The following is a 26948-nucleotide window of genomic DNA, read 5'->3' as shown; positions in this document are numbered from 1 at the left end:
GGACTGTAGCCCACCAGGCTCCTCTGTCCACGGGATTTTTCAGGCAAGAATACTGGAGTGGGTTGCCATTGCCATTTACTCCTGACCCAGGGACTGAACCCGGGTCTCTTGTGTCTCCTGCATTGCAGTCAGATTCTTTACTTTCTGAGCCACCAGGGAAGCTCCAATAATGCAATGAAAGAATTCTGTTTCTCACAAGTGTGCACACAAAACTGTCCCTTGTTGTTGTTGTTTTTTTAAATGTACATTTTACTCTGCTAAGTAGTTCAATTGCATACGTATCTGCTGGACTCTCAATCTGGATAAACAGAATGCCTTCTCATTGCATACCATTTGTGCCAATAACTTACCCCAAACTTCTCAATTTCAAGGGAGGATTTTTTTAAACTTCTCATTTAGTATAATATTTCCTTTTATCCTAAAATTCCAAATATAATTGAATTTTCTCTTTTAACACAAAGACAGGTTTATATAAAGATGATATATAAATACATCTGAAGACAATTGCTTTTGAAAAATATTCTGGGATTAGAAGTATCTCAGACTGTAGCCCGAGTTCTATATTGCTCACCCAGGAACAGAAGTGACAAAGGTCTTTCAAGAACAATCTCACAGAAAAAAAAATGTATTCTCAGTGTCTAGTACAATGATTTTTAAATTTGAAGCTTGAAATATCTTCCAAAGTTCCTGAAATGGAAGAGTCCACAAAAAATATTACCACTTTTATCTTCCTGCTAATTATTTATATTTATATTAAGCCATCCCGATTATTTATATTTATATTAAGTCATCCTGGAAAACTCATGAGATTTGAACTGCTTTATTTTTCTTTTTGAGGTTAATACAGCAGATGTGTTAAGCACTTTTTAAATGTTTCCTAATTAGAATCAATAAAAAAATAAGACTTGGGTGACAGAGAATAGTCAAAATGAAAGTCGCTCATTTATGCTTGATTCTTTGTAACCCCATGGACTATACAGTCTTTGGAATTCTCTAGGCCAGAATACTGGAGTGGGTAGCCTTTCCCTTTTCCAGGGGATCTCCCCAACTCAGGGATAGAACCCAGGTCTCCCACATTGCAGGCAGATTCTTTACCAGCTGAGCCACAAGGGAAGTCTACACAGTGAGGTGAACATCAAAATGTTAGCTTTATTCCTGAGATTTAACCAAAGTGTTTGCAAATAATTCCCCCATTGAGCTAGACAAATTTAGTGACCCAGTCTCTGTTACTGCTAGAAAATTGCTGCCTTCCTCATCTCCTAGCACCACAGAACAAGTCCATTTTAACTTACAGCATAAAGAAAGCCAGACTGAATCCTCATTGTAGACAGTAAGATCCAAAGACAGAAGACAAGACCGACCTAGGAACTCAATTTCTTCTCCCAAGCTCATCAATCATCCTCCCCAAGGGAGGGAAGCTTAGGGAGAGAGATCAGGAGTGCAATTGTGAAATCTTTCAATGTGGAAACAAGTAGCCAGGGAAATGGAGGACCTTTAATCCACCTTCATTCCAATGTTTCATAAGGTCTTTGCTCTTCTAACTCACATATCTTAATCATTAATTAAACTTATGATAAGTCAAGTGTGTAGCTGCATATCCCATCACCAGATTTTATTAGAGTTGTCTTTTCACTCAGCATATGAAAACTTTTTATTAGTAATTGCTGATTGAGCCCTGTGCTCCTGGTGCTATAGTTAGTAGTACCATGGATTCATTCTGGATTTTGTCTAGCCACCTGGCTACCATGCTCTCATTAGCAAGATTTCCCACACCTATAGCAGTAAATTATTCATTTACAAAGATAGTCTTTCTCTGTAGTTCTAGTTTTGCTCTCCTATTTCTCATCCTTCCTTACATCCACCTATGTTGTAATAAAGTTCATCAGAAGTTCTAATATTAGATCACATTTAGATAGACCAATAATAAAATGACCAGAATGTAGAGATGCCCTGAATTTGAAAACAAACAAAAAACCCTCTCCTTTTCCTTTATGAATTTCCCATAAATAAACTCCAAAAAATTTAATAAAAATTAATTTGCTCCTGTGTCAAATTAAATTAAAATCCAAGGATTTGGGGAGCTTCCCAGGTGGTGCTAGTGGTAAAGAACACATCTACCAACACAGGAGATGGAAGAGATACAGGTTCAAGCCCTGGATCAGGAAGATCCCCTGGAGGAGGGCATGCAACCCACTCCAGTATTCTTGCCTGGAGAATCCCACGGACAGAGGAGCCTGGCAGGCTATAGTCCATAGGGTCACAAAGAGTTGTACACAGCTGAAATGACTTAGTATGCATGCACTAAGATCTTACACTCTTCCATCATATTTTACTTTCTATTTAATTTTTGCCAAAGGTGTTCCCGATGCTTGGATAATGCTGGGCTTATGTCAAAAGCTCCATCCTCCGATATATCTCATTGGAATGAGTATAGTGCTTTTTTTAAAAATCACTCTATTGAGATACAATTTACATAAAAAGCTTTACATTTTCCACCTATACAACTTTGAATATGGAGGTAAGTATACAGCCATGAAAACATGGCCACTATCTGTTATAAATATATCCATCACCTCCAAAAGTTTTTTCCTGTCTTCTTTATTACTATCATTTTGTGATAAAAATACTTAACATATGATCTAGCCTCTTAGCAAAATTTTCAGTATTAAATGTATTATTAGCTACAGGAACTATGCTCTATGGTAGACCTCTAGGACTTATTCATCTTGCATAACTGTTTGTACCTTTTGGTTAATACCTTTCTGTTGGTAAAGTATTTTTAAGCCTCAGAAATCACAGGAGTTGAATGACAGGTTTCTCAGGAGCTTCACTTTTTGAAAAAAGTACAAATAAAGAGCAGATCTCAAGAGACATGATTTCCATTTCCTTCATTTAACAAATATTTTGAGGGTACCTCTTATGTGCCAGGCACTGCTCAGAGCATTAAATATTAAGCAGAAATAAAAGAGCAAAAATTCCTTTGAAGCTGGTCCTGAAGCTGACATTCAAGCTCATAATAAGTATAAGTAGAATACAGAAGCAAATTCCAGATTTTTAAAGCAATTATGCCATGGAAAATTATGTTCCCATAGCACAGTACATGATGTTGCCAAGGACCATAGCAACAACTGAGTGGTACTTGATGAAAAGAGGGGACACGGACAAAGTCTTAGCTTCAGTACTGCCAATCATTTATGTGACCTGTTTAGATGATAAAGCCAAATTGTAAATTCAATGAAAGAAATGTCCTTTTAAGAAGGAAATATGAAAAAAAAGTCAATATGGAACCATATTATTTAAACATCTGTGGTTGGTTAGGAAAGATCTACTCATGAATACTGAATTCTGACTCCTCTATTAGAGGTGTCATTTGAAACACTGTTATCTTCTAAGATTAGAAATTTAGAGTTATTGGCAGCCTCAATGACAAGTTCTTACCTGAAGTGCATGTCTTTGTTATTAAGTATATTTACGTCTTCTTAATTTCCATTTCTACTCCATGTTTCTCATATGACGATACATAGTGCATGTGAGTTTTGTTTAGTGACATAGTTTCTAGGCTCTTTCAGAGTGTACATTTTTATTCTATGCCATAATAGATCATAAACTCCTTATTATCTAACTCACTTAAATTGAAGAAAGTAGGGAAAAACCACTAGACCATTCAGGTACGACCTAAGTCAAATCCTTTATGATTATACAGTGGAAGTGACAAATAGTTTCAAGGGATTAGATCTGATAGAAAGAGTGCCTGAAGAACTATGGACGGAGGTCCATGACATTATACAGGAGACAGGGATTAAGACCGTCACCAAGAAAAAGAAATGCAAAAAAGCAAAATGGTTGTCAGAGGAGGTCTTACAAATAGCTGTGAAAAGAAGAGAAATGAAAAACAAAGGAGAAAAGGAAAGATACACCCATTTGAATGCTGAGTTCCAAAGAATAGCAAGGAGAGATAAGAAAGCTTTCCTTAGTGATCAGTGGAAAGAAATAGAGGAAAACAATAGAATGGGAAAGACTAGAGATATCTTCAAGAAAATTAGAGATATCAAGGGAACGTTTCATGCAAAGATGGGCACAATAAAGGACAGAATGGTATGGACCTAACAGAAGCAGAAGGTATTAAGAAGAGGTGGCAAGAATACACAGAAGAACTATACAAAAAAGATCTTCATGACCCAGATAATCACGATGGTGTGATCACTCACCTAGAGCCAGACATCCTGGAATGTGAAGTCAGGTGGGCCTTAAGGAGCATCACTGCGAGCAAAGCTAGTGGAGATGATGGAATTCCAACTGATTATTTCAAATCTTAAAAGATGATGCTGTGAAAGTGCTACACTCAATATGCTAGCAAATTTGGAAAACCCAGCAGTGGCCACAGGACTGGAAAAGGTCAGTTTTCATTCCAATCCCAAAGAAAAGCAATGCTCAAACTACTGCACAATTGCACTCATCTCACATGCTAGCAAAGTAATGCTCAAAATTCTCCAAGAGAGGCTTCAACATTACGTGAACCATGAACTTCCAGATGGTCAAGCTGGATTTAGAAAAGGCAGGGTAACCAGAGATCAAAATGCCAACATCCACTGGACCATGGAAAAAGCAAAAGAGTTCCAGAAAAACATCTACTTCTGCTTTATTGACTATGCCAAAGCCTTTGACTATGTGGATCACAAAAAACTGTGGAAAATTCTTCAAGATATGGGAATACCAGACCACCTGACCTACCTGTTGAAAAATCTGTATGCAGGTCAGGAAGCAACAATTAGAACTGGACATGGAAAAACAGACTGTTTCCAAATCAGGAAAGGAGTACACCAAGGCTGTATATTGTCACCCTGCTTATTTAACTTATATGCAGAGTACATCATGAGAAACTCTGGGCTGGAGGAAACACAAGCTGGAATCAAGATTGCCTGGAAGAATATCAATAACCTCAGATATGCAGATGACACCACCCTTATGGAAGAAAGTGAAGAAGAACTAAAGAGCCTCTTGATGAAAGTGAAAGAGGAGAGTGAAAAAGTTGGCTTCAAACTCAACATTCAGAAAACAAAGATCATGGCATCTGGTCCCATCACTTCATGGCAAATAGATGGGGAAACAGTGGAAACAGTGACAAACTTTATTTTGGGGGCTCCAAAATCACTGCAGATGGTGGCTGCAACCATGTAATTAAAAGACGCTTACTCCTTAAAAGAAAAGTTATGACCAACTTAGACAGCATATTAAAAAGCAGAGACATTACTTTGTCAACAAAGGTCCATCAAGGTAAAGCAATGGTTTACCCAGTGGTCATGTATGGATGTGAGAGTTGGACTATAAAGAAAGCTGAGCACCAAAGAATTGATGCTTTTGAACTGTGGTGTTGGAGAAGACTCTTGAGAGTCCCTTGGACTGCAAGGAGATTCAACCAGTGCATCTTAAAGGAAATCGGTCCTGTATATTCACTGTAAGGACTGATGCTGAAGCTGAAACTCCTATACTTTGGCCACCTTGTGTGAAGAACTGACTCATTTGAAAAGACCCTGATGCTGGGAAAGATTGAAGGTGGAAGGAGAAGGGGATGACAGAGAATGAGATGGTTGGATGGCATCACCAACTCAATGGACACGAGTTTGAGTAAACTCTGGGAGTTGGTGATGGACAGGAAGCCTGGCGTGCTGCAGTCCATGGGGTCGCAAAGAGTCAGACACAACTGAGTGACTGAGCTGAACTGAACTGATAATCATTGTTACCACATATTTACACAAAGGAATTGTAGAGCCATATGAAATCTGCTCAGAACAAATATTAGTTCAATAAGGTCACAGGATAAAGGACTAACATACAAAAATCAATTGTATTTTTAGATGATGACCATGGACATGCAGAAACCAAAATTGAAAATATCAGATCAGATCAGATCAGTCGCTCAGTCGTGTCCGACTCTTTGCGACCCCATGAATCGCAGCACACCAGGCCTCCCTGTCCATCACCAACTCCCAGAGTTCACTCAGACTCACGTCCATCGAGTCAGTGATGCCATCCAGCCATCTCATGCTCTGTCGTCCCCTTCTCCTCCTGCCCCCAATCCCTCACAGCATCAGAGTCTTTTCCAATGAGTCAGCTCTTCGCATGAGGTGGCCAAAGTACTGGAGTTTCAGCTCTAGCATCATTCCTTCCAAAGAACACTCAGGGCTGATCTCCTTCAGAATGGACTGGTTGGATCTCCTTGCAGTCCAAGGGACTCTCAAGAGTCTTCTCCAACACCACAGTTCAAAAGCATCAATTCTTCGGGGCTCAGCCTTCTTCACAGTGGGGACATAGATACAAAGTTCAAGGTAACAGAATTGACAACCCAGAAATAGACTCATACAACTATACCCAAGTGATTTTTTACAAAGTTGCAAAACAATCCACTTTTCAGCAAGTAGCATGGAGCAAAATAAGTAAACTGTCACCTAAACATCATACTTTATTAAAAAGCTTAACCCAAAATGGAGCACAGCTTTAAATGTAAAACCTAAAACTACAAAATCTCTGGAAAAAGATAAAGCATAAGGAAAAATCTTTGAAAAATAAGGCTAAGCAGTGTTCTTAGTTCTTAAATTAACAACACAGTGAAAAAAAGGGAAAAAATGGATCAATTAGACATCATTTAAATTGAAAGCTTTTGCTCTCGAAGGTCCACGTGAAGAGGATGAAAAGTAAAGCTACAAACTGGACAAATATTTGCACAGTACACATCCAACGAAGGACTAGTGTTTAGATTATATTAGTGAACTCTGAAAACTCAACAGTAAATAGAAGCTAGAAAGTAGGCCAAAGATATGAATAGACATTTTACCAAACAGAATATACAGGTACAAAACAAGCACATAAAAATGTATTCAATATATTTAAACATTGGAAAAATACAAGTTAAAACCACAATGAGATATTGCTACATACTTAACAAGACAGGCTATAACTTCCAACATATTATTTCAAAGAACTGGTGAAAGCAGACATTATCATCTGGCTTCTGATCTCAGGGGAAAAGAGTTCAGTCTTTCATCAGATATATATTAGGTGTGTATTTTTCTTAGAAGACTTTGATCAGGTTGAGGAAGTTCTTTACTATTCTGAGATTGTTGAGTGTTTTTATCACGTTGAAAATTGTAAATATATTTTTCTACATTAGTAGAAATGATCATTTGGGGTTTTTTCCTTTATTCTATTAAGATGATGTATTACAGTGCTTGATTTTTATATGGTGAACAGCCATTGAATTCCTGATACAAATTCCATTTGGTCACAGTGTCTAATCTCCTTAATTTGCTGTTGTATTTAGTTTGCCTGAATATTCATTGTAAGGACTGATGCTGAAACTGAAGCTCCAATATTTTTGCCACCTGAAATGAAGTGCGGACTCACTAGAAAAGCCTCTGATGCTGGGAAAGATTGAGGGCAGGAGGAGAAGGGGGCAACAGAGGATAAGATGGTTGGATGGCCTCACCAACTCGATGGACATAGTTTGAGCAAACTCCAGGAGATAGTGACGGGCAGGGAAGGCTGGCGTGCTGCAGTTTATGGGGTTGCAAAGAGACATGACTCAGCAACTGAACAAAAATTCAGTTTGCTAGTCTTTTTTGGAAGATGTTTGCATTTATATTCATAGGGATATTAGTCTGTAGTTTTCATGTGTAGTTTTTGTCTGGCTTTAGGTACAGGGTCATGCTGGCTTCACAAAATGAAGAAGGAAGAATTTCCTATTTTTTCGAAGATTCTGAGAAGGATAAATGTCCATTCTTACTTAAAAATTTGGTAGAATTCACCAGTGAAGACTGGTCACGGGCTTTTCTTACTTGAGAAAAAAACTTATTACTTATTTTAATATCCTTATTTATTACAGAGCTATGCATATTTTCTACTTCCTGAATCATTCAAAAATATTTATTTATTTTAATTGGAGGATAATTACTTTACAATACTGTGATGTTTCTTGTCATACATCAATATGAATCAGCCATAGGTATATGAGTGTCCCCTCCATCCTAGGACATGGAAGCAATGTAGATTTCCATTGGCAGACGAATGGATAAGGAAGTTGTGATATATATAGACAATGGAATATTACTCAGCTATCAAAAGGAATGCATTTGAGTCAGTTCTAGTGAGGTGGATGAACTTAGAGCCTATTATACAGACTGAATCACTTTTGATTCAGTTTATTTCTAAGAATTTTTCCATTGCAGGTAACATACAATTTGTTGACATTCAGGTATTCATAGTATTCTTATTACTCTTCTGATTTCTATAAGTTCAGTAGTAATGTACTCACTTTTATTTCTGATTTTAGCAATATTTATCTTCTTTTTTTGTTAGCCAATCTACATAAAAGTTTCTTAATTCTGTTGATCTTTTCAAAGAACCAATTTTGGCTTTGTTGATTCTTTCCATTGTTTTTCTATTCTTTATTTTTATATCTTTGCTGTAAGTTTTATTATTTTCTCTATTCTGTTAGCCTTGAATTTAGTTTGCTCTTCTATTTATAGTTCTTTAATATATGAAGTTAAATTATTGATTTGATACTTTTCTTTTTATTATAGACAATTATGATCATCTTCTCTTTGAGCCTTGCATGTTTTGCACCCTATGATTTTTACATATTGTGCTTTTCATTTTTTCATTCATCTCAAATTAACTTTCAAATATCTCTTGTGTTTTATTTTTGAGCCAGTGGTTGTTTAAGTGTCTGTTTCATAATTTTCACACCTTTGTGAATTTTCAAGTTTTATTTCTGTTACTGATTTCTAGTTATATTCTTTCATGTTCAGAAAATATACTTTGTATGATTTCAATCTTTTTACATTTATTGAGGCTTGTTTTGTTGTCTAATATATGATTTATCCTGGATCCATGTGCACTTGAGATGAATGTGTGCTCCACTGTTATATATATATATATATAATATATATAATATATATATATATATATATATATATATATATATATATTATGCTTTGTTGGTTTATAGTGAGTGAAGTTGCTCAGTTGTGTCTGACTCTTTGCAACCCCATGGACTGTAGCCTACCAGGCTCCTCCGTCCATGGACTTTTCCATGGAAGAGTATTGGAGTGGGTTGCCATTTCCTTCTCCAGGGAATCTTCCCGACCCAGGCATTGAACCCATCTCCCGCATTGCAGGCAGACACTTTACTATCTTAGCCATCTGGGTTTATAGTATTGTTCAAATCTTCTATTTCTTTACTGATCATTTCTGTAATTCTATCCATTATTGAAAGTGGGACATAGAAGACTATATTATTGTAGAATCTATTTTCCCCTTAAATTCTATCAATTTCTGTTTCATATATTTTGGGGTTTTATTTTTAACTGTGTATATGTTTTTAACTGTCAAATATTCTTGCTTACCTGACCCCTTTATAAATATATAATGTCCTTCTTTGTATCTTAATTTTTAAAAGCTAATATTAATATAAACAACTAGTTCTCTTTTGGTTATTCTACTCAGGTTTATTTTATTTTTTTCTGCTGTTGTATATTGTAGTTTTCTGTTAGTGACTTTTCTGATTTTTCTGTCTTTGCAAAGAGTGTATTGTTTGCTGTGTGTGGTCACTGAAGTCTCTGTTCCATCAGCCTAGTGGCCAGCTAGTAATTTGACAGAGATTTCCTTAAAAGCCTGGAATCAATAGAAAAAGAGAAAGTACAAGTAGAAGAAAGAGAAGGAGGAGAGGGGGAGGAAGAAGGAAGAAGAAGAGGAAGAAGGAGATGAGGAGAAGGAGGAGGAAGACAAGGAAGAGGAAGAGGAGGAGGAAAGGAACAAAGCACAAACAAATAAGCAAGAAAACCTCTCCTGTTCTTTGTGCACTGACTCTGAGTTGGGGCATGCTTTCAGTGCTTAGCCAGGCCATTAAGAACTCAGCCTTAGGTTTTACTTCCTGCCTATATTGAGGCTTAAGATTGAGCAGAGGTTAAAGCTTGGGCCTTCTTAGGTCTTTTATAACTATGCATCTATTCTTGGGTATGCATGTGTCCTTCGAGAGTCCTTAATATAAACAAAAGCATTTCAAAACCCTTATTCCTCCATGTTTCTCCTTCCCCAGCTTCTTTCTTGCAAGACTTTTTAGTTTGTCTGCTTCTTGCCATGTCTGTTGTTCCTTGCTCCAGATGGTGACTTGTATACCTTTACACGTGTGCTTGGTTGCTCAGTCATGTCCAACTGTTTGCAACCCCATGGACTGTAGCCCACCAGGCTCCTCTGTCCATGGAATTTTCTAGGCAAGAGTACTGGAGCAGGTTGCCATTCCTTTCTCTAGGGGATCTTCCCATACCAGGGATTGAACTCAGGTTTCCGAAGATAATCACAATGGTGTGATCACTCAGCTAGAGCCAGACATCCTGGAATGTGAAGTCAAGTGGGCCTTAGAAAGCGTCACTATGAACAAAGCTAGTGGAGGTGATGGAATTCCAGTTGAGCTATTCCAAATCCTGAAAGATGATGCTGTGAAAGTGCTGCACTCAATATGCCAGCAAATTTGGAAAACTCAGCAGTGGCCACAGGACTGGAAAAGGTCAGTTTTCATTCCAATCCCAAAGAAAGGCAATGCCAAAGAATGCTCAAACTACCGCACAATTGCACTCATCTCACATGCTAGTAAAGTAATGCTCAAAAGTCTCCAAGCCAGGCTTCAGCAATACGTGAACCGTGAACTTCCAGATGTTCAAGCTGGTTTTAGAAAAGGCAGTGGAACCAGAGATCAAATTGCCAACATCTGCTGGATCATGGAAAAAGCAAGAGAGTTCCAGAAAAACATCTATTTCTGCTTTATTGACTATGCCAAAGCCTTTGACTGTGTGGATCACAAGAAACAGTGGAAAATTCCTCAAGAGATGGGAATACCAGACCACCTGACCTGCCTCTTGAGAAACCTATATGCAGGTCAGGAAGCAACAGTTAGAACTGGACATGGAACAACAGACTGGTTCCAAATAGGAAAAGGAGTTCATCAAGGCTGTATATTGTCACCCTGCCTAACTAACTTCTATGCAGAGTACATCATGAGAAACGCTGGACTGGAAGAAGCACAAGCTGGAATCAAGATTGCCAGGAGAAATATCAATAACCTGAGATATGCAAATGACACCACCCTTATGGAAGAAAGTGAAGAGGAACTAAAATCCTCTTGATGAAAGTGAAAGTGGAGAGTGAAAAAGTTGGCTTAAAGCTCAACATTCAGAAAACGAAGATCATGGCATCTGGTCCCATCACTTCATGGCAAATAGATGGGGAAACAGTGGAAACAGTTTCAGACTTTATTTTTGGGGGCTCCAAAATCACTGCAGATGGTGACTGCAGCCATGAAATTAAAAGATGCTTACTCCTTGGAAGGAAAGTTATGACCAACCTAGATAGCATATTCAAAAGCAGAGACATTACTTTGCCAACAAAGTTCCGGCTAGTCAAGGCTATGGTTTTTCCTGTGGTTATGTATGGATGTGAGAGTTGGACTGTGAAGAAGGCTGAGTGCCGAAGAATTGATGTCTTTGAAGTGTGGTGTTGGAGAAGACTCTTGAGAGTCCCTTGGACTGCAAGGAGATCCAACCAGTCCATTCTGAAGGAGATCAGCCCTGGGATTTCTTTGGAAGGACTGATGCTAAAGCTGAAACTCCAGTACTTTGGCCACCTCATGCGAAGAGTTGACTCATTGGAAAAGACTCTGATGCTGTGAGGGATTGGGGGCAGGAGGAGAAGGGGACGACAGAGGATGAGATGGCTGGATGGCATCACTGACTCGATGGACGTGAGTCTGTGTGAACTCCGGGAGTTGGTGATGGACAGGGAGGCCTGGCGTGCTGCGATTCATGGGGTCGCAAAGAGTCGGACACGACTGAGTGACTGAACTGAACTGAACTTCCCACATTGTAGGCAGATTCTTTACTGTCTGAGCCACCAGAGAAACCTTTGTTCCTTTCTTTACATGCTTTCGACATAGCACCAGAGGCTACTCAAAACCTTGAGGAGGTTCTGAGGGACGCAAAACAAAGGGAAGCCTCAGAACGGCTTTCAGGGAGCTGCCAGACAGGTCACAATACACAGCCACATTTCTCTGAACAAAAGGTTCATGTTGCTCCTCTGGCACTAGCAAGCCATATCAGGTATGTAGACTCTCATCCTTATGGACATCTCCATGCTGACAAATGGCAGATGATAATCAGGTAAATAAAAGTGTTTCAACACGCTCTTACCAGCAATTATCAACTTCTTTCTTCTTTATGGACTCTCCAAGTGTCATGTTTTTAAAATTGTGGTTAAAAAAGCCACATAACATAAAGTTTATTTTTTTAATTTAATTTTATTTTTAAACTTTACATAACTGTATTAGTTTTGCCAAATATCAAAATGAATCCACCACCGGTATACATGTGTTCCCCATCCTGAACCCTCCTCCCTCCTCCCTCCCCATACCATCCCTCTGGGTTGTCCCAGTCAGAATTATTGGTAATTGTGTAGTTCAGCAGGGCTACATATATTCATATTCTTGTGAAATAGATTTTCAGAACTTTTTTATCTTGCCAAACTGAAACTCTGTATCTCTTACATAACGATTCCCCTTTGCCTTGTCTTGTAGCTACTGGTAACTCCCATTTGACTTATATTTCTATGAATTGAACTATTTTAAATACATAGTGAAGTGAAGAAGATGCTTGAGAGTACCTCGGACTGGAAGGAGATCAAACCAGTTAATCCTAAAGGAAATCAACCCTGAATATTCATTGGGAGGACTGATGCTGAAGCTGAAGCTCCAATACATTGGCCACCTGATGCAAAGAGCCGACTCATTCGAAAAGACCTTGATGCTGGGAAAGACTGAGAGCGGGAGGAGAAGGGGATGACAGAAGATGAGATGATTGGATAGCATCACTGACTAAGTGGACATGAGTTTGAGCAAACTCCAGGAGATGGTGAAGGACAGGGAAGCCTGACATGCTACAGTCCATGGGGTCACGAAGAGTCAAATACAACTTAGCAACTGAACAGTAATAACAGTAGAAGTGGAATCATACAGCAATTTGTCTTTTTGTAACTCACTTATTCCACTTAGCATAGTATCCTCAAGGTTCATCTATGTGGTAATGTGTGATAGGATTTCTTTCCATTTTAAGGCTGAATAATAGTGCATTGTATGTATATACCACACTTTGTTTACTTGTGCATCTGTTAGTGGACATTTGAGTTCATGTTCAATGTGTTTGATTAAATTCAATAGTTTCAAAAGTGTTGATTCTCACAGTTTTTGGAAGCTTATTTGTTGCTTCAGTGGATTGAAAGTTCCTTGGACTTCTCTACACCACAATTTCAGCAGAGCCACTTAATAAATATTTTAAAAATATTATCTGTCACACATTGAAATGAATAATGAAATGTGTATAACATTTAACAATTTTTATTTGCAACTATTTACCTAAATGTCTATCTTTTTCATAAAACATTAACTTATGAAGTAGAAGGAAAATGGATAATCACCCATTGAATAGGAAATGCAATATAATTTTTATTAAAGGAGCTTCTGTAAAGTAAGGGAGAAATCAAGACAGTGGTCTCATTCTTTAGATAAACTCAGTTACAACAGTCATTATTGTGAAAAAATGTGTAAATGACATCATATGTGAGGGCAGTTCATGTACCATAAAGCTTAAAAATGCAGTTAGGCCTAGGTTAAGATCTTAGTATTTATTTTCACATCAAGTTTTTTTTTTTAATAATTTATCTAACTTCTTTTTTTAAAAATCTTGTTTCAAGCTAAGATAAACAATTAATTGGCTTTAGATTTAAACTTTTAATGTGTATGCAGGCATATGTCATTTTATTGTATTTCATTTTATTGTGCTTCACAGATATTGTGTTTTTAATTGAAGCATAGTTGATTTAAAATATTTTTAGTTTTAGGTGCACACATAGTGATTTGGATATTTTTGCAGGTTATATGCTATTATAAGTTATTACAAGATATGGAATATAATTCCATATCTGTGCTATACAGTAAACAACAACTAATCCCAAATTCCTCATTTGTCCTTCCCTCTCCCTTTTGGTAACCACTAGTTTGTGTTCCTGGAGAAGGCAATGGCACCCCACTCCAGTACTCTTGCCTGGAAAATCCCATGAATGCAGGAGCCTGGTAGGCTGCAGTCCATGGCGTCGCAAAGAGTCGGACATGACTGAGTGACTTCACCTTCACTTTTCACTTTCATGCATTGGAGAAGGAAATGGCAACCCACTCCAGTGTTCTTGCCTGGAGAATCCCAGGGACGGGGGAGCCTGGTGGGCTGCGGTCTATGGGGTCGCACAGAGTCGGACATGACTGAAGTGACTTAGCAGCAGCAGCAGCAATTTGTGTTCCGTGACAGAAACAGACTCACAGGTTTCTTGCATACACATTCATTTGCATTATTTTTTAGCTTCCACATGTAAGTGATACCATATGCTATTTGTCTTTGACTGGCTTATTTTACTAAGCAAAATATACTCTAGGTCCATCCATGTTGCTGCAAATGAAATATTGTCCTAAGTCACTTCAGTCACGTCTGACTCTTTGTGACCCAAAGGACTGTAACCCACCAGGCTCCTCTGTCCACCAGATTCTCCAGGTAAGAATACTGGAGTGGGTTGCCATGTTGCTTTCCAGGGAATCTTCCCAACCCAGGGATTGAACCCATGTCTCTTAGGTCTCCTGCATTGGCAGGTAGTTTCTTTACCACTAGTGCCACCTGGGAAGCCCCATTTTCCTTATAAACATACTTGGATATGTATTTTCTTACATACTTGAATAGGTAAGAAAATGAAATATTATATTGTATCTTTTACAAATTGAAGGTTTGTGGCAACCCTGAGTCAAGCAAATCTATCAGTACTATTTTTCCAGCAGCATTTGCTCACTTTGTGTCTCTGTCACATTCTGGTTAATTCTCACAAAATTTCAAACATTTTAATTATTATTATATTCACTATGGTGATCTGTGATCAGTGACTTCTGATGTTACTAATATAATTGTTTTGGGACTCCATGAACTCATTAAGATGGCAATCTTAATAATTGTGTGTATTCTCATCGCTTGACCAACTGGTCATTCCTCTGTCTCTATCCCTTTTCTTAGGCCTCTCTATTCTCTGAAACACAACAATTTAAGATTAGGTTAATCAATAATTCTACAATGGTGTCAAAGTATTCAAGTGAAAAGAAAAGTCACTTGTCTCTCACTTTAAATCAAAAGGTAGAAATAATTAAGCTTATTGAGAAAGGTGTGATTTTCCCCTCACTTTAAATCAAAAGCTAGAAATGATTAAACTTAGTAAGGAAGGTGTGTTTTGAAAGGTGAGATAGGCTGAAAGCTAGGCCTCTTGTGCCAAACATTAGCCAAGTTGTGAGTGCAAAGGAAACATTTTTGAAGGAAATTAAGAGTGCTGCTCCAGTGAACACATGAATGATAAGCAAGTGAAACAGCCTTATTACTGATATGGAAAAAGTTTCAGTGATCTGGATGGAAGATCAAACCAGTCACATTTCCTTAAGCTAAAGCCTAATTCAGAGCAAGGTCTTAACTTCAATTTTGTGAAGGCTGAGAGAGGTGAGGAAACTGTAGAGGAAGAGTTTGAAACCAGAGGTTGGTTCATGAAGTTTAAGGAAAGAAACCATCTTAATAACATCAAAGTGCAAGGTGAAGCAGCAAGTCCTGATGTAGAAGTTGCAGCAAGTTATCCAGACCATCTAGCTAAGAAAATTAATGAAGGCAGGTACATAAAACAACAGATTTTCATTGTAGAGAAAACAGTCTTATGTTGGAAGAAGATGCCATCTAGGATTTTCATAGCTAGAGAAAAGTCAATACCTGGCTTCAAAGTTTCAAAAGACAGGCTAACTCTCTTATTATGGGCTTAAACAACTGGTGACTTTAAGTTGAAACCAGTGCTCACTTCCCATTCTGAAAATCCTAGGGCCCTTAAGAATTATGCTAAATCTAATCTGCCTGTGCTTTATAAATGGAACAACAAAGTGTGGAAGACGGCACAACTGTTTGCATGATTTAGTGAATATTTTAAGCCCTCTGTTGAGACCTACTGCTCAGGAAAAAAAAAAAAAAGATTCCCTTCAAAATATTATGGCTATTGACAATGCACCTGATCATCCAAGAGCTCTGATGGAGATGTGCAATGAGAAACTGTCCTTGAAAGAAAGTCAATCAATGTGGCAAATTTCGTTGTTCTTAGTCTAAGGAATTGCAACAATCACCCCAACCTTCAGCAACCACCACCCTGATCAATCAGCAGTCATCAACATAGAGGCAAGACCCTCCATTAGCAAGAAGATTATGGCTTGTTGAAGGCTCAGATGATGGTTTGCATTTTTTAGCAGTAAAGTATTTTAAAATTAAGGCATGTACATTTTTTAGACACAAGACTATTGCACACTTAAGACTACATTGTAGTGTAAATATGACTTTAATATGCCCTGGGGAACAGAAAAATTTGTGTGACTAGCTTTAGTGTAATATTTATTTTATTGAGGTGGTCTGGCACTGAGCCGGCAATATCTCTGAGGTATGCCTGTATTTAACCATGTTTGGGTAACTGTCATATTTACCTAACTGGAGTCTTTTTTATGTAACACATTTCTAAATTCTTAAATCCTGGTTCATTTACTCCTTCTAGGAACTTGGAATGACTTACCAGTCAGCATTTATATTACTGAAACTTATTGGAGCTACTCTATGAATAGACCAGATGATAAAACTTGCCTGGCTTATAACTATGTTTTTGGAGATACAGAAGTCAGAACAAAGTGCTTAAATTTCCTACAGATTATATCAAACTAGATGGGCTCTTAAGCAATCAGCCTGGCCTCCTACTCATAGAGTAGCCTAATCATTGAATATAACGATTCTAGCTGCTTTTTACATGTCAGATGGCTATACTAAGAAATCCAGACACTTTAATTTAGGAAGACAAACAAAAATCTGTCTGTTTTAAGAAGTCACCCAGCCACTGAAGAAGTGATACTCCTATAAGTGAAATTTCAGAGAAGTATATAGTGAACAATCTTTCTCAAGGCTGCCAAAATGATTTATTGCATGCTGAGATTTCATACACACACATATAGACAGCATTAATACTATTTTTTAAACACAAGTTGTTTTCTTGCAAAACCGACTGAAGTTAGTGATAATATATATTATCTGTCATTGGTTTGATATCTAAAAGGTAGTTTTTCAAAAATAAATAGTCATAATGGCAAATTTAGGAATTATGTTAAAAAGAAACCCAATAATTTATATCAATTATGCCTACTACTGTGGGCAAGAATCCCTTAGAAGAAATGGAGTATCCCTCTTAGTCAATAAGAGTCCAAATGCCATACTTGGATGCAATCTCAAAAACTACAGAATGATCTCTGTTCGTTTCCAAGGCAAATCATTCAATATCACAGTAATTCAAGTCTATGCCCCAACCATTAATGCTGAAGAAGCTGAAGACAAACAGGTCTATGAAGACTGACAAGACTTTCTAGAACTAAAAATACCAACAAAAAACAGATGTTCTTTTCATCATAGGGGACTGGAATGAAAAAGTAGGAAGTCAAGACATACATGGAGTAACAGGCAAGTTTGGCCTTGGAGTACAAAATGAAGCAGGGTAAAGGCTGACAGAGTTTTGCCAAGAGAAAGCATTGATCATAGCAAACACCCTCTTCCAACAACACAAGAGAAGATGCTACACATGGCTATCACCAGATGGTCAATACCAAAATCAGATTGATTATATTCTTTGCAACCAAAAATGGAGAAGATATATACAGTCAGCAAAAACAAGACAAGGAAATGACTGTGGCACAATAAAGATCATGAACTCTTTATTGCAAAATTCAGACTTAAATTGAAGAAAGTAAGGAAAACCACTGGACCATTCAGGTATGACCTAAATCAAATCCCTTATAATTATACAGCAGAAGTGACAAATAGATTCAAGGGATTAGATCTGATAGACTGAGTGCCTGAAGAACTATGGACGGGGTTTCATAATATTGTACAGGAGGCTGTGATCAACACCATCCCCAAGGAAAATAATTGCAAAAATGCAAACTGGTTGTCTGAGGAGTCCTTACAAATAGCTGAGGAAAGAAGAGAAGTGAAAGGCAAAGGAGAAAAGAAGATATACCGATCTGAATGCAGAGTTCCAAAGAAGAGTAAGGAGAGATAAGAAAGCCTTCCTAAGTGATCAGTGCAAAGGAATAGAGGAAAACAATAGAATGGGAAAGACTAGAGATATCTTCAAGAAAATTAGAGATACCAAGGGAACATTTCATGCCAAGATGGGCAAATTAAAGGACAAAAACGGTATGGACCTAACAGAAGCAGAAGATATTAAGAAGAGGTGGCAAGAATACCAGAACTATACAAAAAAGATCTTCATTACCCAGATAACCATGATGGTGTGATCACTCACCTAGAGCCAGACATCCTGGAGTGTGAAGTCAAGTGGGCCTTAGGAAGTATCACTACAAACAAAGCTAGTGGAGGTGATGGAATTCCAGCTGAGCTATTTCAAATCCTAAAGACGATGCTGTGAAAATGTTGCATTCCATATGTCAGCAAATTAGGAAAACTCAGCAGTGGCCACAGGACTGGAAAAGGTCAGTTTTCACCCAAAGAAAAGCAATGCCAAAGAATGCTCAAACTACTGCATAATTGCACTCATCTCACAGGCTAGCAAAGTAATGCTCAAAATTCTCCAAGCCAGGCTTCAACAGTACGTGAACTGAGAACTTCCAGATGTTCAAACTGGATTTAGAAAAGGCAGTGGAACCAGAGATCAAATGGCCAACATCCATTGGATCATAGAAAAAGCAACAGAGTTCCAGAAACACATCTACTTCTGCTTTATTGACTATGCCAAAGCCTTTGGCTGTATGTATCACAACAAACTGGAAAATTCTTAAAGAGATGGAAATACCAGGCTATCCTACCTGCCTCCTGAGAAACCTGTATGCAGGTCAAGAAGCAATAGTTAGAACTAGACATGGAACAATGGACTAGTTCCACATTGGGAAAGGATTACGTGAAGGCTGTATATTGTCACCCTGCTTATTTAACTTATATGCAGAATGCATCATGTGAAATGCCAGGCTGGATGAAGCACAAGCTGGAATCAAGATTGTTGAGAGATATATCAATAACTAGCCTCAGATATGCAGATGACAGTATCCTTACTGTAGAAAGCAAAGAGCAACTAAAGAGCCTCTTGATGAAAGTGAAAGAGGAGAGTGAAAAACCTAGCTTAAAACTCAATATTCAAAAAACGAAGATCATGGCACATGGTCTGGTCAGTTCATAGCAAATAGATGGGGAAACAATAGAAACAGTGACAGACTATTTTCTTGGGCTCCAAAATCACTGCAGATGGTGATTGCAGCCATGAAAGTAAAAGATGTTTGCTCCTCGAAAGAAAAGCTATGACAAACCTAGACAGCATATTAAAAAGCCGAAACATTACTTTGCCAACAAAGGTCTGTCTAGTCAAAGCTGTGGCTTTTCCAGTAGTCATGTATGGATGTGACAGTTGGACCATAAAGAAAATTGAGCCCTAAAGAATTGATGCTTTTGAACTGTGGTGTTTGAGAAGATTCTTGAGAGTCCCTTGGACTGCAAGAAGATCAAACCAGTCAATCCTAAAAGAAATGTCTTACATATTCATCAGAAGGACTGATGCTGAAGCTGAAGCTCCAATACTTTGGCCACGTGATGCAAAGAACTGACTCATTGGAAAAGACCCAGATGCTGGGAAAGACTGAAGACAGGAGGAGAAGGGGACAGCACTTGATTAGATGGTTAGATGGCATCACTGATTTGATGAATGTGAGTTTGAGCAAGCTCCAGGAGTTGGTGATGGACAGGGAAGCCTGGCATGCTGCAGTCCATGGGGTTGCAAACAGTTGGACACGACTGAGTGACTGAACTGAACTGATATCAGTTAAGTAAAAAAAAAAGGAATAGTTATGGGGAAATATACATTAAATTTAAACAATTACTCTTACTTAGTATCTGACACCAATGAATTTTTATGTTAAAAAAGAGAATGTGAATTTTATTATAAAACATTAAGTATACATAAATGAAATACATATTTTATTTTAAATTTGAGGAATTGAGTCATTTCATCTAAGTTTTAAAATCTGTGCTTATAGTGTTATTGATAGAATTTTATCATTCTTTTAACATCCAAGGAATCAGTAGTGATGTCCCCTCTTTCATTCCTGATACTGCTCATTTGTATCTTCTCTGTTTTTCTTGGTTATCTAAGCTAAAATCTTATCAAAACCTTTTCAAAGAAGCAGATTTAGGTTTCATCGATTTACTCTATTATAGTTTCCTTGTTTTCAATTTTGTTGATTTCTCTAATATTTATTTGATTTCTTCTACTTGTTTTGGATCTGATGTGCTCTTCTTTTTCTGGTTTTCTAATGTGAAAACTTGAGTTATTGATTCTGGTAAAGGGGATGGGGGAAATGTTGGACTCCATTGTTGCCAGAACTGGAAAATTACTACTTTTTAATAGTTTTCATATATGAATAAGTTTTAAATCTTTAATAAACATTTTGATCCAAAGATGCCTTATATTTTATAAAATATTTAATTATTGCAGGTTATTTTAGCCTGAGTGTCCACAAAAGAGAGTTTGACACAAAAGTTTTCATTTGAGTAGCTCATTTGGAAAGTGGTTCTAGTAAGTCAGAGTAAGGAAAACATATGTGAGAGCTGGACAATAAAAAAGGCTGAGTGCCAAAGAATTGATGCCTTTGAACTGTGGTGTTGGAAAAGACTCTTGAAAGTCCCTTGAACAACAGGGAAATCAAACTAGTCAATCCTAAAGGAAATCAACCCTGAATATTCATTGGAAGTACTGATGCTGAAGCTGAATCTCCAATACTTTGGCCACCTGATGTGAAGAGCCAACTCATTGGAAAAGACCCTGATGCTAGGAAAGATAGAAGGCAGGAGGAGGAGGGGACAACAGAAGATGAGATGGTTCGATGGCATCACCAACTCAATGGACATCAGTTTGAGCAAACTCCGGGAGATGGTGAAGGACAGCGAAGCCTGGTGTGCTGCAGTCCATGGGGTCACAAAGAGTCAGACATGACTGAGTGACTGAACAACAACATGGTTAAGCAAGGAAGGAGGAAAAGTCAAACAGTGGTATGTTAGACATTGCACATCACTATAGGCAAGTGGTGCTTGACCCTATGGGGCTAAAGTTGGCATCCATATTTGTGATGATGAATAACTACCACCTCTAAGATAGAGTGGATGCAGTGTATTCTATGTAGAATGAGGTAGCTGAATGATATCCTTGAAGGAAAGGATGGAATTGAGTGTCCAGCATCAGATGTTGCTCTTGGGGAGTTATACATTTAGAAGTGGGAGTAGCTTGATCACCCATGGAGAGAACCAGTGTTGTTGAACTCAAGCTTAGGCTCCAACCCTGCCACCAAGATAGTTCATGGGCTCATTGTGCCAGAACCACGATGACTGAGGAGAGAAGCTGTTTGATATCCACATGAGTCATCAGATACACTTGGTTTTTAACTGCCTTCTCTACAGTCAGTTCCTTGGGTGACCATTAATTACAGAGTGAAGAACCTGATGTAATGCTCACATTTCCGCCAACTGGAAGTTTCCTGCTTCAACATTATTCTACTCTGACTGAAACTGAAGTGTGGCGGCAGTCCATTTACAGCTATCATCAATATTTAATGCTCACACATCTGTGCACTAAGTTTGAGATTAATAATTTCCTCTTCCAGTAGTTGTTCAGAGACTACCCCCTGCCTCATGAGGAGCATCATTGTAACAGCAGTCAAAGGCATGAGGGTTTGTGCAGTCAGCCAATTTATTTGTGCTTTCTCAGGCTGGATCCTGGAGCATGTCCATGGTACTATGGACTGCTGTTGAGTTTGCCAGATCTTATCACTTGGTGAGTATCATAAGGTTCAGCTTGTGGTGGCCAGATCCTGTCGTATAGAACCTTACTTGCTATCTCTTGGTAAGGCACTCCATATATATTTCTACTGAACTCAATAGCATGTAAGGAGCTATGTTTTAATTGGCAAGCAGTTTACTGACATAGGAGATATGAATTTTGCTCAGAACCTCAGGATTCTGTGTTGTAACTCCCATATTATGGCTTAGAATGACTTAGATAATGCTTCCTTATCCATCATAGATTCTGTAAGCATTATAAGATATACTGAGGCATATGGCCTGAGTAACAGAAGAATTTGCACTGCAGATCTGAAAACGTGATAGGGGACCAAGTCTGTTAACATCAAACTTTTTGACTTGTCAAGTCTCATGTTTTTCTTTTCATACAAAAGAACTGTTCATATATCTAGCCCTGGAATACTATCAATAAAGCATTACCACAGACTTCTGTCAGTCAAACTAGTTTGATTCCCCTCTAACTGTGCTTCCCATTATGGTAACTATACTTGTCCCTGAGATTTTGTGCAGCAACCTGGGCTGTGAAATCTTATTATTTCCATTTGAACATAGTTTACTTCTAATGATGACTTGCAGAGGAGAGCATGACTTTTATAAAAATGTCAAATGTTTCCCTTCACCAATGTCAAGTGTTCCTCCTCACTACTTTATTATAGTAGTGTCTTCTCTGCCCTCTCAAGGAAATATACTTTAGAGATAGGTCCTCTTTTCTCATGTTATTCATGTTATGAAGGTAATTATTTCTAATGCCTTCATTCCTTTTGACCTTTTCAACAATTCCTCAGTATTCTGGCAAGCAAGTTCTAATATCTTCTATCTCATTTACCACACATAGCCTGTTGCCCAAGCTTCAACATGTCACCCAAACAGCATATGTAAAGGCAGCTCCAGGTCATTGACCTCTGAGTCATAAGTATGTACTCCCATGTCAGTGAGTCCTCAAAATTCATTCTAACATGTACTATCCCAGTTCACACAAGTACCTATTAGCCTGTTCCTAGAGCTCATTCTGGATATTCCACCTGAACAGAGACTGCATTTTGGTCTTGTGCTGTGATAACCTTACCCTTGCCATGAGTTGGAAGCAGTGAAAAACATCAGTGTTGGCTGTTGAGTAAGACAAGCAGTCTTTTCGAGGCAGCTGCCTTAGGTGAGGCTATTGCCCTGGTTTCCAGGGACAGGGAGGTTGCTCTCCAATAGTTAGGGTTAGGGGGCTACTTTTGCCAGACTGAGTGTACAGAGGATGATAGGGATTCAAATTTTTTCACTCATTACTATTCCAGGTCTCAGAGGTCTACTCTTTCCTTATTAGGATGCATATATTGATATAGAGATCTAAGTGTTATGTGGAAAATTCCGAAAGAGATAGGAATATCAGACCACCTGACCTGTCTCTTGAGAAATCTGTATGCAGGCCAGGAAGCAACAGTTAGAACTGGGCATGGAACAACAGACTGGTTCCAAATTGGGAAAGTATGTCAAGGCTGTATATTGTCACCCTGCTTATTTAACTTATATGCAGAGTACATCATGAGAAACAGTGGGCTGGATGAAGCATAAGCTGCAATCAAGATTTCTGGGAGAAATATCAATAACCTCAGACATGCAGATGACACCACCCTTATGGCAGAAAGTGAAGAAGAACTAAAGAGCCTCTTGATGAAAGTGAAAGAGGAGAGTGAAAACATTGGCTTAAAGCTCAACATTCAGAAAACTAAGATCATGGCATCCAGCCCCTGCGGGGAGCGAGCTCCACCCATGGCAAAGGTCATGAGGAAGGAGGCTCAGCATACGCAAAGGCGGGATCGAGCCTCAGGAGTCCCCCTGGAAATTCTTGAGCATTTACACCCAAAACCAGAGTCTGCCTACTTTCTGCTTTGTGCCTTCACCTACACCTCTGACTTTACGGGGGGCTGTCCCCCACTACCTCTCTGAAAAAAGAGTTAGCTTACAGCTCCAGTTAATAATTCCTGGGTGTGACACTGTTTCAACCTACAAACTCCTTTGGAAGTCCTCTAGCCTGCCTGAATAGGTTTTTCCGGCCACATGTGATTGTTCAGAGCCTCCCAACTGTGAGAGGCAGGAGATGTTCTAAACTGTCTAAACACAGATTCCTTTGAGTAGTTAAAAGATTGATTAGAAATTGTATTGGTGAAGGTTTTTTCACTTATTGGGCCAATGTTTGCTGCTAAGTCTCCATACTCCTTACCTACTGTGTCCTTGGCAGTGTATTGACTGATATAATGGGTGTATAGAAATGTAAGTAGTAGCCTCAATGTTTGTAACCTTGGACCCTTGAGTTAATTCTTTTCTTGATTGAGCCCACCTCACCTTTGCCCTATAGGAATGCAGCTTTGTCCAATGCTTTTTTGGAGGCTGGTGCCTGACTTTGGAATAATCACCTTTAGAGAAAGATAAGTTTCTTAAAATGTTAACAGGCCTCCTGGCCAGAAGATGATGTAATTCACCTGAACTTTTGCATATGATAAGTTTGAAAGCCTGGCTTCAATTAGGACCAGGAACTGCTGTCCTTGCATGACTCCACCCCTTCCCCCATTATCCTCTATGCACAACTTAAGGTATAAAAACTACTTTGGAAAATAAAGTGCGGGCCTTGTTCACTGAAACTTGGTCTCCCCATGTCGCTCTTTCTCTCAAATTCTGACTGAGTCTCCATCTGGAGAGCAGAACCCGCCATGCTTACTAATTATGCCTGGGCTTCTAAGATCGACCGGGGAGGCCTCAGTGTCTCCTCTCCTTCAGGAGACCGGAAGGACGCCTGCGGCCTACGTAAGTGGTGCAAACTTCTTGTCTTGAAGTTTTATTGGTCTCCCGCGTAAACCAAGCTACTCAGCCTCTTTTCTCCACTAAAATTTTCCTACTGGGCTATCCTCATCCTATTACTCTTTATATCTTTGATAAAATATTTAAATAAATAGGTTGCCGATGCCGTCCCCACTTCGAATACCCTGGATCAGCCAGGGCTGGTCCCCGGCAAGCCCCATCACTTCATGGCAAATAGATGGGGAAACAGTGGAAACAGTGGCAGACTTTTATTTTTGGGGGCTTCAAAATCACTGCAGGTGGTGACTGCAGCCATGAAATTAAAAGGTGCTTCTCCTTGGAAGGAAAGTTATGACCAACCTAGGCAGCATATTAAAAAGCAGAGACATTACTTTGCCAACAAAGGTCTGTCTAGTCAAGGCTATGGTTTTCCCAGTAGTCATGTATGGATGTGAGAGTTGGACAGTGAAGAAAGGTGAGTGCCAAAGAATTGATGCTTTTGAACTGTGGTGTTGGAGAAGACTTGAGTCCCTTGGACAGCAAGGAGATCCAACCAGTCCATCCTAAAGGAGATCACTCCTGAGTGTTCATTGGAAAGGCTGATGTTGAAGCTGAAACTCCAATACTTTGGCCACCTGATATGAAGAGCTGACTCATTTGAAAAGACCATGATGCTAGGAAAGATTGAAGGCAGAAGGAGAAGGGGACGACAGAAGATGAGATGGCTGGATGGCATCACCTACTCAATGGACATGAATTTGGGTAAACTCTGGGAGTTGGTTATGGATAGGGAGGCCTGGTGTGCTGCAGCCCATGGGGTCACAAAGAGTCAGACACGACTCAGCGACTGAACTAAACTGGTGTTATGAATGCAATTTCCATGCAGGTCTGCAACCTTGGAATTAGAATCAGGGTCTGCTATTCAGCATTCTCTCTTATGACTGGCAATGAGGGTCTTCTTAATCCAATGGATTAGGGTGAATGACAGGCTGTGTATTCCCATTAGACACACAAACCTAGATTACAGATCCAGTTTAGGGCACTCTTAGAGCCTGCCCTAAAAACCACTTGAGGCTGAAAGGGATTTCTGAATTCATGCTGAGCTGGAAGCCAAATTCATCTATTTCCACATTCCAAATGCCAACTCACTCAAAAGTGAAAGTGTAAGTCGCTCAGTTGTGTCCGATTCTTTGCAACCCCATGGACTATACAGTCCATGAAATTTTCCAGGGCAGAATACTGGAGTGGGTAGCCTTCAGGAGGAAAATAAATGTATATTTGAGGCACATCACCCTTATTTCAATATATGCCACAGTATAAAAAACATCCTAGGAGCAATTTAGGTGCTCTTCCTTTACCCCAAGGTGCAATCCCTGGTAACTCAGACAGTAAAGTATTTGCCTACAATGCCGGAGACCCAGGTTCGATCCCTGGGTCAGGAAGATCCCCTGGAGAAGGAAATGGCACCCCACTCCAGTATTCTTGCCTGGAAAATCCCATGGACTAAGGAGCCTGGTAGGCTACAGTCCATGGGGTCGCAAAGAGTTGGACACAACTGAGCGACTTCACTTTCACTTTCACTTTCTTTCACTTGCCTTTACCCCAAACCAGACACCCAGGAACTCACAAATATGGGGAATCCTGGGGCTCTGTTTTTCAAATACAGACAGTCTATAACATTAAGAAATATTTCCCACTATTATGATGAAGTGTATCACTATTATAAGGAAGAAGTCATCTAAGATGACTCAGGTCATCTGGTTCACTTTAAATCTGGCATCTTAAATCCCCAGAGCAGAGCTTTAAACCACACATCGCTTTTTTTCTGACTCACAATCGTATGACTAAATGAATGAATAAATGAACTAGGTAGTAAAGAGATATGAGAACCAAGGAGATAGAGTTAGCTCCACTGAGAAAATAGAAGGTGAGTAATATATTATATTCAAAGGAACACATTATAGAGTAAATACAGTGTGTTTTCCCAGGGTATAAGGCCCACATATACTGTGGTGGTGGTCTGTTGTCAAATGATCCTCAGGATCATGAGGAAACAATGTGGATTGATTCAGGCTGTAGGCCCGAGGAGTCTTGGTCATTGTCAGGCAGGAGACAGGGTCT

General features: G+C 38.9%; 1 protein-coding gene across 1 annotated transcript in view; it reads right to left on the bottom strand.

Moving 5' to 3' along the window:
- PWWP3B (PWWP domain containing 3B) overlaps nt 1-26948 on the bottom strand; it is a 64648-nt gene that overhangs the window by 1826 nt on the left and 35874 nt on the right. The window lies entirely within an intron of this gene.

The sequence above is a fragment of the Bos taurus genome, chromosome X, assembly GCF_002263795.3.
Source record: "Bos taurus isolate L1 Dominette 01449 registration number 42190680 breed Hereford chromosome X, ARS-UCD2.0, whole genome shotgun sequence".
Classification (NCBI taxonomy): Eukaryota; Metazoa; Chordata; class Mammalia; order Artiodactyla; family Bovidae; genus Bos; species Bos taurus.
The sequence above is the reverse complement of the archived record's forward strand: the minus strand, read 5'-3'. Positions and strand labels throughout refer to the sequence as shown.